The sequence below is a fragment of the Macaca thibetana genome, chromosome 11 (assembly GCF_024542745.1).
Source record: "Macaca thibetana thibetana isolate TM-01 chromosome 11, ASM2454274v1, whole genome shotgun sequence".
NCBI lineage: Eukaryota > Metazoa > Chordata > Mammalia > Primates > Cercopithecidae > Macaca > Macaca thibetana.
The window spans coordinates 104522662-104543109 of record NC_065588.1 but is presented as its reverse complement, the minus strand read 5'-3'; the positions used below and the strand labels follow the sequence as shown (position 1 = coordinate 104543109).

The following is a 20448-nucleotide window of genomic DNA, read 5'->3' as shown; positions in this document are numbered from 1 at the left end:
GGTGCAATCTTGGCTCACTGCAACCTGCACTTCCCGGGTTCAAGTGATTCTCTTGCCCCAGCTTCCCGAGTCGCTGGGACTACAGGTGCCCACCACCATGCCCAGCTAATGTTTTTGTATTTTTAGTAGAGACAGGGTTTCACCATGTTGGCCAGGCTGGTCTCGATCTCTCGACCTCGTGATCCACCTGCCTTGGACTCCCAAAGTACTGGGATTACAGGCATGAGCCACTGTGCCTGGCCCGGTTCCACGTATTTGATGTGGATATTTTTTGGGAACCTTTCTCAGCCCACCACATCTTTCGATGGGCAACCTTTGCTTGGGAACTCCCCCATTTTTCTCTGGCTGAGACTGTCTCAGAACTCTCTGAGTCCAATTCTCTACCAGTCCAATCCTTGCTCCCCTCTCTGCTTTCACAGATGTTAGACCCAGAGTTTGGTTTGGTTCGAAGACTCTCCTGCCTGTACCTGCCTCCTCTCCCCTTTCCCTTGACGGATGTTTCCTTCAATCATTGTACATCAAATCCTTTCTTGGCATGTGCTTCTCAGAGGACCCAAACTGACCTAGTGCTGAAGGATGGCTATTCAGGCAAAGGTTTAGCATTGAGCAAGCTTGTCTTAGAGCCTTCCAGTGCCTGTATTGTGAGTGCTTTCTCTTCCACCTTCCACAATGTCCTGGTACCCTCTACCTAGTGAGATATCACTAAAGCAGACAGTTCAGTGGTTCTGTGACCAGGTGGGATACAGCCCTATTTGGGTATGTTAGCTTTGCATGGTTCTTTGCACGTGGTGTCTGCACCCCAGACTCCACCAAATAATATGGAGTTGACAAGAGGGCAGCCATCTTCTTCCATCCTCACCAGTGATTGGCTGGAAGTGGGCATGTGATTCAAGCTAGCTAATCAGAACTCTTCCCTTGCAATTAGGGGCTCTACAGTGGCCTAGAAGAGTCTGGCCTCTATGATCACAGAGTTGAGGGGATGTGCACTCAGGAGCTGCCAGTGGCCATGCTGTGAGCCTCATGGAGAAAGCCAGTCTGAAAAAATGCAACCAATGTGCAGACAGAATCAAAGATGAAAGGTGGAGAGAGAGAGGAGTAGCAGCTGACCAATACTCAGTTGCAACTCCCTGGTGGTGAATATCCCTGAAGCCAGCTCTACCCCTGCCCTTGCTACAATAGGTTCACTTGAGCCAGTCAATTCCTCTTTGACTTATGCTGATTTTGTTATTTGCAACCACTGGCCATGACCAGGAGGAGGTAGGGTCCCAGCTAAGCATGTTGGCTAATTCTGGCATCTGGTGAACTCGGAGCCAAGGGGCCTGGATTAGAGTGCTGGCCGTGCCTTTTCCCAGCTGTGTAACCTGAGGTCAATTACATAATCTGAGCCTCAATTTCCCTATCTATATGTACAGTTGTGGTGCCTGCTCTGGCTCTTTTGCAACTTTTTTTTTTTTTTTTTTTCCCAAGTCTCAAATAAGGCAGTCCTCGCACAAAGTGCTCTTTCTTTCTTTAAACCCCTTTTCCAGCTTTATTGGGACATAATTGACATACATTTTATTGCCTGTATTTGAAGTATATGATTCACGAATTTTGACACATGTGTGTACCTCTGAAGCCACCAGCACACTCAGAATAGTGAGCCCATCTATCATTGAAGAGGTGTCCTTGAGCCGTCTGTCATCTCTCCTGCACCCCTCTGTCCCACCGCCTCCCAAGGAACCACGGATTTGCTTTTTGCCACTATTGACTAGTTTTCATTCTATAGAATTTTATGTAAAGGGAATGATACAGTATGTGTTTTTTGGTTTGCCTGCTTTTACCAATCGTAATTATTTTGAGATTCATCCATGCTGTTGTGTGTCATAATAATGCCTATTCTAACTCCATTAATTTTATTTTTGTGAAGCTCATTATACTTTTTTTTTTTTTTTTTTTAAGATCAGGTCTTGCTATGTTGCACATGCTGGTCTCAAATCCCTAGGCTGAAGTGATCCTCCTGCCTCAGCCTCCCAAGTAGCTGGGATTACACCATAGTTTCAGGGCCAGGTGTGGTGGCTCATGACTATAATCCCAGTGCTTCGGGAGGCTGAGGCAGGGTGATCTCTTAAGGCCAGGAGTTTGAGACCAGCCTGAGCAACATAGCAAGACTCTGTCTCTACAAAAAAATTAAATTAGCTGAGTGTGGTGGTGCATGCCCGTAGTCCCAACTACTTGGTAGCCTGAGGTGGAAGGATCACTTGAACCCAGCAGTACAAGGTTACAGTGAGCTATGATCATGCCACTTCTCTAGCCTGGGTGACAGAGAAAGACCCGTCCCTAATAGTAATAATAATAATAAGTACATAGTTTCAAATAGCTAGAAGGATACTGAATATTCCAACACAAAGAAATGATAAATGTTTGAGGTGATGGATATTTCTAAGTATCCTGATTTAATCAGTATATATATATATTTTTGAGACTAATCAGTATATTTTTATTTTTTTGAGACAGGGTCTTACTTCGTTGCCTAAGCTGGCGTGCCCTGGAGTGACCACGGCTGGAGTGCAGTAGCGTGATCACAGCTTACTGCAGCTTCAATTTCCCAGGCTCAAGCGATCCTCCCACCTCAGCCTCTCAAGTAGCTGGGACTACAAGTGCATGTCACCATGCATGACCATTTAAAAAAAATTTTTTTAGTAGAGACAAAGTCTTGCTATGTTGCTCAGGCTTGTCTTGAACTCCTGAACATAAGCAGTCCTCTTGCCTCAGCCTCCCAAAGTGCTGAGATTACAGGCATGAGCCACGGTGCCTGGCCCACTATGCTTTATATGTATCACAACATCACTATATACCTCATAGGTATATATAATTATTGTGGGCCAATTAAGAAAATCAAATTTAAAACGATGAAAATACAAAAAAGGAGTGGGAAGTACCCTGAATGCCTTGGTAAGTCAAATTTGGTCCAGAAGATAGGAGAGAAAACCTATTAAGATTCAGAAGCTTGCCACATTAGTGAAGTTTTCAAGGGTCCAGTGATCTGCCAGCACATCCCCGCTTAAGGTAAGGACAAGTTATTGCATTTGCACTTTCCACCAAATAAAAGGAAGCACGATGCTTGGTGGGCCTTTTTGGGTTTTGAAGACAGAATACTTTGCACTTGAAAATACTTCTCCAACACATTTATCGAATGACAGGGAAGGCTGCTAGTTTTTGAGTTCAGCCAAGAGCAAAAAAGGGCTCTGGAGCAGATCCAAGCTGCTGTACAAGCAGTCCTATTGCTTGACCATATGACTTAGCAAATATCATGGAACTAGGGGCATTTTTGGTAGAGAAGGATGCTGGGATTTTGGCATATGGCCATGCTATCTATAGTTGGTGGAACTGTGTCTCAAAAAGATGTGTTGAAGTCCTAACTCCTGGTACCTATGAATGTGACCTTATTTGGAAATAATGTCTTTGCAGATGTAATCAAGTTAAAATAAGGTCATCCTGTATTAGGGTGCACCCTAAATAGGATGACTTGTGTCCTTATAAGCAGAGGGACATCTGGAGGCATACATACTCACAGGGAGAGAACGCCATGTGGAGACAGAGGCAGAGACTGGAGCAATGCGTCTAGAAGCCAAGAAACACCAAGAATTGCCAGCAACACCAGAAGCTGGGAGAGAGGCATGGGATGGTTTCTCCCTCAGAGCCTCTAGAAGGAACCAACCCTGTGAACACCTTGACTTTGGACTTCTGGCCTCCAGAACTGTGAGGAATAAATTTTCTGTTGTTTTAAGCCATTTAGTTGGTGATAATTTGTTATGGCAGCTCTGGGAAACAAACACAGCGTCTAAAGCACCCAATGGTATACCATCTGAAAAGCAGCTCTGGGCTTGCTACTGGGCTCTGGTGACAACTGAGTGTCTGACTGTGTGATGTCAAGTGACCATGTAGTCGGAAGCTGCTAGTCTCATCAAGAGCTGGGCACTGTGAGGCCTATAAGTGCATAAGGTCAGGTGGGCCCAGCAGCAGTTCGTTGTAAATTGGAGGTGGTATCTATTGGACTGGGCTCAAGCAGGTCCAGGGAACACAAGCACCCAGGGCCACTCTCTTGACTCTCACTTATGACACATGTAGGGGTTTCCAGCTGATGGAAGATGAATAAGCTTGCTTGACCCAGTCTGTGGCTGTAAGCCAAAAATGGACTGTGGCAGCACTACAGGCACACTTGGAGTTGGCCCTGAAGGACTGGTGAGGGAGATCCTCCCAATCTCTGAGCACCTTCCAAGCCATTCCCTTTGTGTAGAGAGAGAAATGGCCCAAGTTAAGGATAAACATTGACACAGTTTGGATATTTGTCCCCGCCCAAATCTCATGCTGAAATGTAATCTCCTGGCTGGGCATGGTGGCTCACACTTATAATCCCAGCACTTTGCGAGGTCGAGGTGGGTGGATTGCTTTAGCCTAGGAGTTCAAGATCAGCCTGGGAAACATGATGAAACTTCATCTCTACAAAAAATTCAAAAATTAGCAGGGCATGATGGCACACACCTATAGTCTCAGCTACTCAGGAGGCAGGATAAATTGAGGCTGGGAGGTCAAGGCTGCAGTGAGCCATGATTGTGTCACTGTACTCCATCCTGGGTGACATAATGAGACCCTGTTTCAAAAAAAAAAAAAAAAGAAAGAAAGAAAGAAAGAAATATAATCTCCAATATTGGAGGTGGGGCCTAGTGGGAGATGTTTGGGTCATGGAGTGGATTCCTCATTAATGACTTGTGCCATCCCCTTAATGGTAAGTGAGCTCTTACTCTGAGTTCATATGAGACCTGCTTGTGTAAGAGTGTGGCACCTCCCTGCCTCCAGCTCCTGCTTTTTCCATGTGATATGTCTGCTCCTGCTTCACATTGCACCATGAGTGAAAGCTCCTTGAGGGTTCACTAGAAGCTGAGCAGATGCTGGTGCCATGCTTTCTTTAAAGCCTGTGGAACTGTGAGTCAGTGAAAAATCTTTTCTTAATAAATTACCCAGTCTCAGGTATTTCTTCTTCCCTTCTCTTCTCTTCTCTTTTCCCTTCTCTTCTCTTCTCTCTCTCTCTTTCTCTCTTTCTTTCTTTCTTTCTCTCTCTCTCCTTCCTTCCTTCCTTCCTTCCTTCCTTCCTTCCTTCCTTCCTTCCTTCCTTCCTTCCTTCCTTCCTTCCTTCCTTCCTTCTTTCTTTCTTCTTTTCTTTCTTTCTTTCTTTCTTTCTTTTTCTTTCTTTCTTTCTTTCTTCCCTCTTTCTTTCTTTCTTTCTTTCTTCTCTTCTTTCTTTCTCTTCTTTTCTTTCTTTTTTTCTTTCTTTCTTTCTTTCTTTCTCTTTTTCTTTCTTTCTTTCTTTCTTTCTTTCTTTCTTTCTTTCTTTTCTTTCTTTTCTTTCTTTCTTTCTTTCTCTTGCTCTCACTCTCACTCTCTCGCTCTCTCGCTCTCTTGCTTTCTTGCTTTCTTGATGGAGTTTTGCTCTTGTTGTCCAGACTGGAGTGCAATGGTGTGATCTTGGCTCACTGCAACCTCTGCCTCCTGGGTTTAAGTGATTCTCCTGCGTCAGCCTCCCGAGTAGCTGGGATTACAGGTGTGTGCCACCGAGACTGATTAATTTTTGTATTTTTAGTAGAGATGAGGTTTCACCATGTTGGCCAGGCTGGTCTGGAACTCCTGACCAAAGGGCCAGCCTTGGCCCCTCAAAGTGTTGGGATTACAGGTGTGAGCCACCACACCCGGCCAGGTATTTCTTTATAGCAATGCAAGAATAGCCTGATACAGACATGAACTTCTGGAAAGTGGTGAATGATTTGGCTGATTGCTCAAGGGCCTGGAGAAATATTGGAAGATGAGGTAAAGAGTTTGGGGACAAGGTATGCAGATAGAGATATCAGACCGGCTACAAAGTATAAGTTCCTTATTTTGTATCTTTTTTTCTTTTTTTGAGATGGAGTTTCACTCTGTTGCCCAGGATGGAGTACAGTGGCACGATCTCGGGTCACCGCAACCTCTGTTTCCCGGGTTCAAGCAATTCTCCTGCCTCAGCCTCCCGAGTAACCTGCCACCATGCCCGGCTAATTTTTGTATTTTTAGTAGAGATGGGGTTTTGCCATGTTGGTCAGGCTGTTCTTGAGCTCCTGATCTCAGGTGATCTGCCCACCTCAGCCTTCCAAAGTGGTGGGATTACAGGCATGAGCCACTGTGCCCTGCCCTTATTTCACATTTTGATGCCAACTAGAAGACATCTATTATGAAAAAAGCACTAAAAAATCACATGGACAGGATGACTTAGCCAGTAGGTGTCAGCTATCCTTTCTGTGTGGCCAACTCAGGGTTTGCATCATAGAGTAGCCATGGCGGCAGAGATGGAGATGATGCATGGGCCAAACAGCATGATTCATCTTACCAAGGCTGATCCAGGTACTGCTGCTGCCCAATCACTAATCTTCTCACATTAGAGACCGTGCTGTCTCCCACATGGTATAATCCATGGAGGAAACCACCCACACCTGATGTGGACATGATAGAGTGAAAAACTGACTGTATTAGATTTTTACACTGTGGATATCTTGATTGGGATTGACGTATATTCCAGGTGTGTGTTTACCATTCCCGCTCTCATGGCCTCAGCCAACACTGCTGTTTAAAGATTCATATATATGTGCCATCATGTGATACTGTGGAATCCTACTTTGGGCCAAGTGATGCAGCAGTGGGCACATGACCATGAAATCCACTGGTCCTACCGTATTCTGCATTATCCAGAGGCGGGCACCTCTGTTAGAGCAGTGGAATGGCCCACTGAACACATAGATGATCCGTTAGCTTGGAGATGATACCCTGCAAGTTTGGCACACTATCCTTAAGGATGCAGAACATTCTGTAAATCAATGGCCATTATATCTTGCTGTGTCATTAAGAGGTAGAATATCGGGTCTGAGAGCCAAGAAGTGGAAATTGGCATTGACTCACTCTCCATACCTCCTAGTGATGAGTTTGGAGGATTTGTGTGGTGTCATCAGGCTCTGTGAACCTTGAGTTTGTAATTTCCAGAGGGGGCAATTTCCACCAGAGAACACAATAAAAGTAAACATAAATCTATGCATGCCATCTGGGCACTTTGGGTAGACCACAGGGCAAAGAAAATAGTCACCATCCTGGCAGAGGGCATTGACCCTGCTTATCATGATGAGACTGGGCTGCAACTACACAATGAGAACAGGGAGAGATATTCTTGGTGCTTAGGTGCTTCACTGGGGCATTACTTGGTACCTCCATGCCTAATTGTCACTGAAAATAGGCAGTTAGCAACCACTGCCTGATAAGGGCATTGTAACCAGGGGCTCAGACCCTCCAGGATGACCAGCCTTTTAGTCCAGCAGAAGTGCTAACTGATGGAGAGGGTGATCTAGAATGAGTGGTGGAGGAGGGAGATGATGAATATTAGTGATAGCCTCAAGACCACCTGCAGCCGTGGGAGCTCTAGTTCATCCCACTAATCTTCCCCTTGTTAAAATTTCCCCCAAATGGTGACAAACTAGAGTCCTAGAAAGAAGCTACAGCTGCATGGAATGAACTTAATGTGAGAAGCGATGGATCAGAGCAGTTTAAGGGGCAGACTGTAATAGATGCTGTTAGTGTCCCTCGCAGATCCCTTTAATGGGCTGGTGGACCCGTCTTCCAGGTGCTGTGAGTGCTGACTGCATGGCTCATGGATACCTCGCCTCATTCTCTGGTGAGTCAACTTTAGCCAACAGGCACCCTCTATTACTTGGGTGCAGCACAGAGCCAGTAACAGACTGACACAGAGGAATAAAATCCAGATCCCTGGCCTCTAGGTGGTATCATCTCTATGATGTAATTTATGTTCCAGAGATCCTTGTGGGGTCAGGCAAAGGCTATTCTCTAGCTGGCCATACCCTTGCTTAGATTTTACCCTCTTCCTTGCTTTGCCCCCATTATCTCCTTCCTCCTGTGAGTATTCACTCAAAACATCACTTGCAGAAGCACCAAAGCCACCAAAATCTGGGGATTACCAAAAGTTTGAAATATCATGATTAATTAATTCTTTAATACTATCAAGTAATTTCTTAGCTCACTAATTTCTTAAAATCATCAAATACCTAGTGTTAAAATTTTCCAATGATTTAATTTTATTAAAAAATTTTTGAAATGTATTTATTTTATTTATGACTCTTATTTTAAGTTCAGGGGTACATGTGCAGGATATGCAGGTTTGTTAAATAGGTAAACATGTGCCATGGTGTTTTGCTGCACAGATCATCCCAAAACTATGGTTTGCTTGTTTGGATCCATATTAGTTTTCCATTGCTGCTGTAACAAATCACCATAAACTGGGTGGCTTAAGCAATACAACTTTATGATCTTATAGTTCTGGAAGTTGAACACAGATATCTCTGAGCAGAAGTCAAGGTGTCATTAGAGCCATGTGCCTTTCTGGAGGCTGTGCAGGAGAATCTGCCTCTTTGCATTTTCCACCTTCTTAGAGGTTGTTCACATCCTCTGGCTTGTGGCTCACTTCCTCCCCCGTCTAAACCAATCACATTGCTCCTCTCTGATCCTTCTTTTATAGTCACATTGCTTTCTGATTACAGCCAGAAAGGATTCTCCACTTTTATAGACTCATTAAATTAGACTGACCCTTCCTGAAAAATTTGGAGTAATCTTCCCATCTCAGGATCCCTAACCTTAACCTCATGTGTGAAGTCTCTTTTGCCATAAGGTAACGTATTCACAGGTTCCAGGGATGAGGAGATGGACATCTTTGCAGGCCATTATTCTGCCCACCACAGTATCCAAATGAAGTTCATATATTTCACTTGGTTAATATGCCTAAGTCTTTTTAAATCTGTAGATCCTCTTCCTTTCTAACTCACTCTCTCTCTCTCTTGCTTTTTTCAGAGATAGAGTCTCACACTCTGTTACCCAGGCTGGAGTGCGGTGGCATGATCATAGCTCACTGCAGCCTTGAACTCCTGGGCCCAAGCAATCCTTCCACCTCAGCCTCCTGAGTTGCTGGGAATACAGGCTCACACCACCATGTCTGGCATTTTTATTTGTTGTAGAGATGGGGGTCTCGCTATGTTGCCCAGGTTGGTCTTGAACTCCTGGCCTCAAGCCATCTTTCCACCTCAGCCTCCCAAAGCACTGGGTTTACAGGAACGAGTCTGTACCTGTCCCCTTCCTTTATAACCCTTTTTGTCTTTGCAATTTATGTGGAAGAACTGAGTTATTTTCTCTAGAAGATTCCTCCAGTCTATATTTTGCTATAGTCTCACAGTTTCTTTAAGGTGTTCTTTTCTTGGTTTTCCTTGAAAATTGGTAGTTGGATCTACAGGGTTTATCAGACTTATGTTTCTTTCTTTTTGTAAGACATAGTAGGTAGTGCACTTTTTGTGATATTAGCAGCTATTGATGCTTAATGCCTAAATCTATTAATTCTGTAGGGTTTGTAAAAGGGTGATACTCTTTCCATAATTCCATATTTATTTATTGCCTATAATACATCTATAATGTATTATCAAGTATTTGGGTAGCTTGAGGTACAGTTCTTAGAGGAGAGGCAGAATAAATGCTTGCTCCTTTCCCTTTATTTACTAGTTTTCACAATAGTTTGTTCACTAGTATCTTCCCTCCATAATCAGTGAGTTTCCTTTCGATTATCATAATGAAGTCAAGGATTTAAGCATTTCGATTCCAAACCCAGAGCTTCTATATTCTAGTTATAGAACAACAGTGTGCAAATTTTCACTCACCAAGAACCCTGTTATTTTATCCCCAAGACTCCTTAATTGAAAATATCTTGCTCACTAAATTCACTGCATAAAATAAGAATTAATTATTTGCCCAAATTTTAATAAGTTAAAGATAATCAAGAGTCAAATAAGGTTCTGATCACAAAAGTCCTAATGTAACTCTTCTAGAGTCTTCTAGAATGCCAGAATACCAGCCAAAATAAAACATTCTTTAGTCAACCTGGTCTTATCCCCAGTAGTTAGCCTCTCTATATTGAGAATAGCTTGAATACCCTTGCCCCCATAATGGGCTCCAAGAATCCGTTGTTTCAAAACCATTGACTTAACAACCAACAAGCTAACAGTTACTGAGTCCTTCCTAGGGGATAGGCAATGTTCTAGGTACTTCAATGTATGGTGCATTTAATTCTCAGAACCACCCTAAGAGGTAGCCATTATTATTATCTTCATTTTGTGGATGAGAAAATTGAGCAACAAGAGAAGTTAAGTGACTTGCCCCAGGTCACACAGCTGGTGAATGATGGAGCTGGGAGTGGCAACCCTGGGCCCACACTCCCACGTGGCGATGATTAGCTGACGCTGAGTGGTGGCTTCCTTCCTTAGACAGAGCATGTACCCTTCAGGTCACGATAACACCCACCTGTCTGTCTTCATTCATTGACATTACTGGCCTAGCCTCTGCAGGTATTTGGGTTTGAGATCTCTGGCCTGCCTCACCAACCCTTTACACATCTTATGATTCTAGGAAGCTTTAATTGAGTTTGTAATAAAAATGGATGCCTCATCTTAACCTGTCCAGGGAATGGAGTTTTATTTGTCCTGGATCTCACACTGGGCTGGATTTATAAATGCAGAATCCCAGCACCAAATTTAGCAGAGTGAATTATTTTGTTTCCCGAATGTAGGCCACAGTATCTAATTGGAGCTGTAATGCAGTAACTGTGTGGGCAATTACCCAGCGAGGTGATGGGTGATGGACATATTCAAGATGGAATCTGGGAGCACTGGACCAAATAATTTCCTTTTCTCTTTCTCTTTCCACAAGAAACAATTTTCTTCCCTGTTGTCCATCTTGGTGGTTTCGGGTCTCCTTTTGGACCTTGGAGACGACATTGAAGGTGTGGCTCAAAGACCAGCCAGCCAGCAAGAGATTATGGGACTCAAGTCCCACACCACAGTTGCTTGCTACGTGAGTCTGGGTTACCTCTTGAGGCTACGTGAGGCTGGGTTACCTCTTGAGGCTCTCTGGGTCTGTTATTTGGTAACACAAAGACCTAGAAACATTTTCTTTGTCAAAGACCTTTGGTTCTATGAGGTAAGTGGGAGGCGGTGGGGGTTGCTCTGGGACTAGGCAGATTTTGTTTCCATGCAAGATATGGTAACTGCCTTTAGTTGAGTACTTACTGTATACTATATATATGCAAAGCATTTCACAGACATTATCTCATTCAGAACACACAATGCAACAACATATACAAACTGAGCTTCAGAGCAGCAAAGTGATTTGTCCTTTACTGCACAGCTAGCGAGTGGCAGAGCTGCAAAACCCATTGAAGAAGATTCACTGGGAGGCAGAAGACTTCCCACTGGGAGGCTGGACAATGACTTGGCAGGGAGTTGGTCAGTTAAGTCCACTCTCATTCTAATATTCTGTGAACTCAAAGTGCTGTGATACTGGAAGCAAGGGTTTTTTGTGTACTCCTCCACTTTATTTCCAGCCTTCTGCTTATGAAACATGGGACACAGTATCATCAAGCTGTTGGTTAATTTGAACAAAAGTGAATTGGTAGGAATATCTCATGGGACCAAATGTAGCTGAATGACAGTCCCTAGGAATAAAAGGACTTTGGCATCCTGGGGAACCAGATGGCTGTGGAAACCAATGGTTTTGGGGGTTGGTGACAATTATGGGTCAACTCCACCTATTTCTAGTCTGTCTTTGCTCTGCTTAAGATTTCACTCCTAGGAGAGAGCTGAGTGGTTCAGATTGAATCAAGGGAAGAAGGAGCATTTTGATGGAGAGCCCCAAAGAAATGCATTCAATGAGAGTGAGTAGGTAGGAACAAGTTTCCAAATAAAACTGAAGTTGTTGGTAGCAAATGAAGGGAAAGGGATGTCAGGCAGGCAAAACTCAGCAGTGGTCCATTTAGAGGACTTCTTAAGGAGGGACGGATGCCACAGGTCTTGGCAGCTCTTTTAGGAGTTGGGATAAGGGTCGTTGGTTCTCCCCATCTGTAGAAGGATTGCATTAGAGTACATCGATTCTAAATCCCTCTCTGTCCCACCACCCACTCTTGCCATGTAAGGCCCTCTGGGTCTTTCAGCATATATCAGCGCCCAACCAAGGAATGCTGGGTTTTTTAGACTTCTGCTGGATGAAGCCCTGGGAAATGCAGCTGTAGCTGTCACTGAGCTCTCCCCACCCTCCCCTTTGTTTACTAAACATCTCGATGAGATGCAGGAAAAGCATCTTTAACATTGGACGATTAGTGGGTTTAATTACATACCCACAGCTATTCTCTTCCCCCATCATTGTGTATCCATCTTAATCCTCATCAGGCTTCATTATGCATGGATAATGGAGAGACATTGGGATTGTAACTGTTAATGCTGATGAAAAGAGGGGAGTGGCTGCTGGCACAAGGCTAAGGTAGGAACTGCTTTCTTGGCTACATCAGTCGTGTTGCCCACCTCTCGGTTGAGCCCTCTGGCTTTTTCAATTGCATTGTTCTCCTTGGTGGTCAGAGACCAGGCTTGAAGCCAATATTCCTCTTCCTTGGCTGCAAATTGGAAACACCTTAAACTACCAAGACCAGAGTCCCATCCCAGATTTTTTTTTTTTTTTTTTGTAGACAGGGTCTCGCCTTGTCACTGAGGCTGGAGTAGTACAGTGGTGTGATCACAGCTCACTGCAACCTCAGCCTCCCAAGCTCAAGCATTCCTCCCACCTCAGGTTCCACAGTAGCTGGGACTACAGGCATGAGCCACCATGCCTGGCTAATTTTTGTATTTTTTGTAGAAATGGGGTTTCACCATGTTGCCCAGGCTGGTCTCAAACTCCTGGGCTCAAATGACCTGCCCGCCTTGGCCTCCCAAAGTGCTGGGATTACAGGTGTGAGCCACTGCACCTGGCTGAGATTGTGATTTAATTGTTGCATGGTGCGCTTTGGGCATTAATAGTTTAAATGTCTCCCCCAGGTGATTCTAAGATGCAAAAAGGCATAACACTGACAGGTTATGTGCTAGTATTTTAGGCTACCGAGCCTCCCTTCCGTGAAAAGAAATGAAGATTCTGAGACAGTAGCCTTATTGTGGGCCTTTGCAAGTACTTTGTAGTGGTGAAGCACATAGACCTAGATAGCCATGGGTTCAAATCCCAGATCTTTCTCTCACTAGCTGTGTGCCTTGGGGCAAATGTCTTAACTTCTCTGAGATCTAGCTTTTCCATCTATAAAATAAGGTTGATAATAGAATTATTATTATCTGGTATTTTCATTTTTTATGACATTTGATGTATCACTGTAAGCAAGATAACCCCATGAGGGGAACTGGTTTTATGAGATGCAGCAAGATCCCTAGGGCCTCATTATCTGACATGTGGCCTGTGCTACAAAAGCATCTGGATTAGCCAGGAACTTGTTAGAAATTCAGATTCTCAGGCCCCAGCCCAGGCCAGTGAATCCCAATCTGCATTTTAACATGACTCCCAGGTAACCCGCATGCACTTTAAAGTTTGAGAAGGCTTGGACTAGAATATTCTGAGCCTAGGATCCCTCTCAGTTGAGTATCTTTCTCCACTATTGCTTTAAACCAAGATATTTATAATGAAATTCCAAGCACTGTGATAGGGAGATATTTCTGATCAAAGGGACTTCAAAAATCATTTTGTAGGATTGCTGGGATGCTCATATTGGCTTCTCTTTGGGACAACATCCATTGCCACACCTCAAAATAGTCTACCTTATAGGTATCATTATTGCCTCCACTTACCATATAAAGAAACTGGGACTGAGAGAGGCTAAGAAACTTGTCTAAAGTCACACAGCCCATACAGAGTCTTTTGAAGCCTGTTTCAAAGTTTTAGTACATAACTCCTTGACTTTTAGTTTAGTTAAAACCAGGAAGTAACCCCCCAGCAATTCCCTATTCCCACTCTCGGGGAAGTGGGACACAGCCACTTTGCAATCCTTCCCTCTTTCTATGCTGTTTCCAGCTAGAGTAGGAGCATGCCAATTGCAGATGCTCCCAGTGGCTGCTGCTTAATACTGTTGTACAGAAGCGCCTTAATTGTGGTGATATCCTCTCCTCCTCACAAAGTTAATATCTATTCTGATCCAGGCTTGATTCTTACGAGTGCATGGGCTGATATGAGGCTTGTCAAGAGCACAGCAGAGATGGAACAGGAGGGCTCCCCTGTACCTGTGTGGTGTCATGCTTTCATAACTCTTTCTTTAAGCAAAGAATAAAAACTTCACGCCATTTCAGTGGAAGGGCTGAAGGGCCTTTAAAGTACAAGGAACCCCAGACTCATCCAGAGAGGACTAACATTGTTTGACTCACAGGGAAATTAAAGGAGTTGGGGTGAGACAAAAGTCATCTTCCCATCCTATACGGAACAATGGAAGAGGCTGCAAGAACTTCGTCAATAACAATTAGGTGGTGGAAGGAGCTAGAAGTTATGAGGGACAGGGCCTTGTCCCAGTCTGTTGGGGGAAAAGCAGGTGATCCTGAGCAAAAGGATGAAGTAGGTGGATCTTGATGATGATGATGTTGGTGATAATTGTTGGTTCATATTGAGAGCTATTTTATGCTGGGCATCCTGCAAGTTCTTTACAAGTACCATCTCATTAAATCCTCTAGAACGGCACCATTCAATATGGAAGCCTCTAGCCACATGTGGTTTTTCAATTTAGGTTTACATTACCTAAAAGCAAAATTAGGTATTATAATTACATTACCCACATTTCAAGTTTTCAATAGTCACATTGGCTAGTGGCTACCATATGGGACAGTGAAGATGTAGAATAATATTCTCTCATTGCAGAAAGTTCTACTGGGCAGTGCTGGTCTAGACCCTATACACTCAAAGGATGGTCAATCCATGCCACCTATGAGCTTGCTGGAAAGGCAGAATCTCAGCCCTTTCTTTGGATCTGCTAAATCACCAATTTGAAAAGTTTATGGATATTATTTTATTATTTCTTCAAATCCTTTTTTTTTTTTGTCCTGCTTCATTCTTGCTCTCTTTCTCTCTTTCCCTCTGTCCTCTCTTTTCCTTCCAGGACTCAAATAAGACTCTGTTAATTTGTTTCTCAATCTTTTTTTTCTTTTCACTCAAGAATGGTTAAATTTTTTTTTTTTTTTTTAGAGATGGAGTCTCACTAAGTTGTCCAGGCTTGTCTTGTCTTAAACTCCTGGCCTCAGGTGATCCTCCTGCCTTGACTTTCCAAAGGGCTGGGATTACAGGCATGAGCCACCATACCCAGCCAGAATAGATAGAATAGATAGTTTCTATTGATCTATCTCCAAGATTGCTGATTTTTTTGTATTATCCAGTTCTAAAATTTCCATTTGGTTTGTTTTTTATATTTTATGTTTCTCTCCTAAGATTTCCGATCTTTTTATTCACTATGAGCACTTTTTTTTTTTTTTTTTTGAGATGGAGTCTCGCTCTGTCACCCAGGCTGGAGTGCAGTGGCGTGATCTCGGCTCACTGCAAGCTCTGCCTCCCAGGTTCACACCATTCTCCTGCCTCAGCCTCCTGAGTAGCTGGGACTACAGGCACCTGCCACCACGCCTGGCTATTTTTTTTTGTATTTTTAGTAGAGATGGGGTTTCACCGTGTTAGCCAGGATGGTCTCGATCTCCTGACCTCGTGATCCACCTGCCTTGGCCTCCCAAAGTGCTGAGATTACAGGTGTGAGCCACCGCGCCCAGCTGAGTACATTTTTCTTTATGCAACTGGACATAGTTACAATAGTTGATTTAAATCCTTGTCTGATAATTCCAACATCGGGTCATCTCAGGGTTGGCTTCTGTTGATTGTATTTTCCTTGACAATCAGTCACATCTTCCTGATTCTCTGCATGCTAAGTAATTTTGGATTTTATGCTGGATGTTGTGAATCTTTTGTTGTGATTATGGATTCTGTTATATTGCTCTGAAGAGTATTGATGTTTTTGTTTTAGCAGTCAATTAAGCTTGTTGATTGCAAACTCCGTGTCACCTATGTGGGCAGTAGTCAAAAATCTTAGTTGAATTCTTCGAGTCTTACCTATAATTTACTTTTAGTCTCTTCTGTGTATGCATGATCAAGTAGTGGGCCAGAAATGTAGACTAAATGTATACCCAGCATTTGGGGTTCTTTTTCTCTTCTCTCTCCCCTCTAGGACTGTCCCTGTGGCTAAGGTTACCCTGGCCTCCTTTCTCAGTTTCCCAGGCCAGAAAGTTGGAAGGCTTCTATGAGAGTTTTATCTTCTCTGTACTATGCCACAGCTGTAACCTGCCCTCAGATCAGAGTACAAAAAACTCATCCTGTGCTGGTCCCTTCCTCCAAAATTTGACTCCTCTCCAAAATCTACCTGCTTTTATTCCCTCCACTCCCCTGACACTTAAGGTAATTTCTTTTTGTATTCTGTCTAGAGTTTATAGTTGTTACATGCGGGATTATTAGTCTGTTAGGGTCTTACTCTGCCATATCAGAAATAGAACCCCAAGTTACTGAATCAGAATCATTTTAACAAGAACCCAAAGTGATTCATGTGCAGTTGAGAAACCCTGCACTAAACCACCCAAAGAGGAAGACACATCTCTTATGCTCATTTTACAGGTGAGGAAATTGAAGCTTAAGAAGGGCTCTTAAAATGTCCAATGCCACAGAATAAGGGGAGATGAGATTCTAGCCTATCAGGAGTCTGGAGCTAAACCCCAATATTTTAGTCTCTCCCCTCCCTGGAAACAGATGAGGTTCATCCTACTTGGAAGTGTGGTGGTAATCAAGAGATCAAATATGCAATGAGAAAGCTATGAGTTGCTGCCTTTGATCATGCACTGAGAAAGAGATTACCAGTTAAGTTGGAACTGGACTGACCTCATTCTCTTGTCAATCTTTGCCATGGTCCTTGATCACTGGGATTTAAACTTTCTGAGTCACAAAATCTGGCATGAGATGTTATCAATCCTGAAAGCCTCAGGATTGAAACAGCTTGAAAACCTTGAGTAGGAGATCTACTTTGTTTTTCAGTTGATGCGAGTGACTTTCTCACCATATAAATTAAACATTAAGCATTAATTGAACTTGAAAATTAAATCAGATTTTCATCATTTCAAGGAATTCTAACATGACTCTTGCCATCCAAGTCAAGAAGACTTTTGTATTCTAAATGATCATCTCCTTCCTTTGATTTCCACATCCTAATTGTCAACTCTAAAGAGAGTTTATTGTTTCCAGTATCCTATGTACTAGGCCAATCCATCAGTCAAAGGAATGCTTAAAAGGTAGGAAATATATGTCAGAAGATATGTTATCTCCTTTCTCCAGCCTGATTCTAAGTTTCTATGTTCAACAGAACTCTATTTACAGGTCATCTGGATTGATATTTCAGTAGCATCTATGGAGAAGATGGATGTGAGGCTGGCTGGGAATAAGTTTAGAGAATATCTGCTCCAACCCCAGGCCAAGAGAAGAAAAATGCCTTATTCCAGGGCACAACAGCTATTAATGGGTAGAACCAGTTGTTTAATCTCAGTCCTTGTCCCATTCATTGTAAATTGAATGAACTAGAGCTTGAAAAAAGATGTGGATGTTTGGGTAAGGGTCAGAACTGATTGTGGATGTTGGCAGACAAATACACTTCCAGGGATTTTTTAGATCAAATGACATCTCAGGGGGTAGGAAACAGGCACCTGAATGGTATTTTGGCAGCTGGGGAAAGAGTCAGGAGCAGCTGGAGAAAGCTGAAATTGATCCTCACCCTAGAGAGCTCCAGGACACATTGGACACCAGATCAAGCACCAAGGATAGCACTGGGGTGGAAGGGAGGGAGTTGTTGGACACACAAAGAGTGGAAGAGCATTTGCCCTGAGGTTACTGAGGGACACAATCTTAAAGCAAGAATAATCTCTCTTGGAATAGTTGTACCACTCTCCCAAGATTCAAGGCCAGGGTAGGGCCAAATGATGGACCATGCTCTGGGTGTATGCAGGGCGGAGGGAAACCGTCTTTAAGTTTTTTTGTTTCTGTTTTGAGACAGTCTTGCTCTGTTGCCCAGGCTGGAGTGCAGTGGTATGATCTCAAGCGATTTCTGTGCTTCAGCCTCCCGAGTAGCTGGGATTACAGGCGCACATCACCACGCCTGGCTAATTTTTGTATTTTTAGTAGAGATGATGTTTCACCATGTTGGCCAGGCTGGTGTCGAACTCCTGACCTCATATGATCCACCTGCCTCAGCCTCCCAAAGTGCAGGGATTACAGACGTGAGCCACTGTGCCTGGCCTGTCTTTAAGTTTTGTAGTGGGAGGAATGGCTTTGTCTCCCATGGATCTTGATATTTCTTCAAACTGGAATGATGCATAGATGTCTAGATGACAAATGTCCATTATGTTGTGGATTAGGGAGAGGACAGAGGAAGAACAGAAGAAGGAAAAAAGGCCAGGGGATGGTGGAGAGAGAGCAAGAGAGAAAGGGAGAGAGGGGAGGGGAGGGGAGGAGGGGAGGGAAAGGGAAAGAAGATGAAAAGAGAGGAGAGGAGGAGAGACAGAGATCCACCCACAGAGTAAATACTCCATGGAGCAAGAGACAGACATTAAACATGGCCGTTCCTTCAGGCTCTATGTTCTTCTCATGCTGAGCATCTCACCTTTCTTCCAGAATGTAGCATGAATGCAAGTCAACCCCTACCTCTGCTGTTCCCTGAGGTAAATATCAGCCTGTCTCAACACTGGAGGAAAACTGGCTGTGTGGTTTCGTGGGAATGGATATGCACCTTTCTCAGGCATTTCCAAGAGCTACTTTTGAGCCATGATTTTTTTCTTTTTTGCCTAAGTGCTGGCATAAGGGATGACTCCCCTCATGAACTCACTGTGTGCAGGTACTTTGCTTGCCTTTCTCTAATCCTCACTCAATCCTGTTTGGTAGATGTTATTGTCCCATTTTACAGATGAGGCTCAGAGAGGACATGACTGTAATGCAGGGTTGTTGTTGGTTTTTTTTTGTTTTTTTTTAATGCCGTCTTGACCTAGTTTTGAGGCCCTGGCTGGAGGCCGGTCAGTTCCTCTTCTTAAGCAGTGGATGAAGTTTACACCCCAGCTACTTCTCTTATCAAGCTCTCACACCATGTGTGAAGTACACTATGTGCTTGGCTACATCAGGGCCACATACTGGACAACTAGAAACAGCTCCTATGCTCCTAAACTGCGAATTCTTCAAATTAGCTGATTGACAGATTAGCTGCACCCCAATCCCTCATGTCATATGCAAGCTACCCCTTCCAACCTCAGCTGGCTGTCACTCTGTTACTCTGGTTAGTCTGAGCAGCCCATGTGTGGCCCCGCATGGCAGCCTTTTCTCTTGTTTGCAGATGTAAGTAACATGGAGTTCTGCCTTTCATCTGTCAGTGTTGTGTTGTGTTCCACCATAAAAGGACCTTTAAATCTCATGAAACAGTGACATACTGCACCCTCCAACATGCCAATCACAGGTGCAAGCACTGTCTAAATGGAGTGATCAAGGCGAGGTTGTCAACTGATGAATGTCCCTTTTAGCCTGTGTGCTTCGAGGGGACAGATGCAATGTCTGTGCTAGTCACAGTTGTACCTCCAGAACCCAGGACAGCACTGGCCCAGTAAATACCAGCATCATGGCACTGACCTCAGCAAGTATTTACTACGTCCTTGGGGCTGTGGTAGATGTATGGAAGCTGTTGCTGCCCTGGCTGAGCTGACAACGCTGTGACAAGACAGCCCACGCACAAGAACTGCAGAGAAATGAAAGCATCCCCTGGCAGCACCCCCAGACTCCCACATGCCTTGTTTTGCTTGACCCTGAGATTTAGTCTGCAGGAACTTCAGGTCCTTGGCAACTTGTCATCACTGTATTTTGTGACAAATTCCACTTCTCTCCAGTGAAATGACATGGATAATTATATAGTTTGCAAGGAGAGAGACCTGGGTTTTCCCACTTGGATGCCAGGTACCAGGGGAGGACAATAGAACTGAGCTTATTCAGTTGTGGTGGAGAGGAAGCTGGGGATGGAGGCAAGAGACATGGCTGGGAAGACTGAAGAGTGTCACTCCTCCTCCCAGGGGACAGTTTCCTCATCTCTGTAGTGAGGGGATAAGATCACTCCTGAGGATGAGAGAGAGTATGTGAAGGGGTTCAGAGAGTGCATTCTGCAACCAGACTACCTAGGTTCAAATCCCAGCTCACCCCTTTATGAGCAGCGTGACACTGGATAGGATTCTCCCTTGCTGAGCATCAGTTTCTTAATCTATGAAATGGATACAGAGTATCATCCCCGTAGGATTATGGTGATCATGAAATTAGATAATGTGCATTTAGTACTTAGCTCCTGGAACATAAGAATTGCTCAATATGTGTTAGCAAGAATAACAATAATAACGACAATAAATATAATAGTAAATAGGGTGAAATTTCAATGAGGAACAAGAGAGGATAGAATCAAAA

The 20448-nt window shown here is 43.8% G+C and overlaps 1 protein-coding gene across 35 annotated transcripts in view; it reads right to left on the bottom strand.

The window, feature by feature from the left end:
• The window catches only part of ISCU (iron-sulfur cluster assembly enzyme), a 627706-nt gene that overhangs the window by 137723 nt on the left and 469535 nt on the right, over positions 1–20448 (bottom strand). The window contains exon 1 of one of the 35 annotated variants that reach the window (XM_050749921.1): positions 7941–7944. The exons of the other annotated variants lie outside the window; for them this stretch is intronic. The gene's annotated coding sequence lies outside the window, so the exon portion shown is untranslated. Of the gene's footprint in view, positions 1–7940; positions 7945–20448 lie in introns of those variants that run through there. 35 annotated transcript variants of the gene reach the window in all.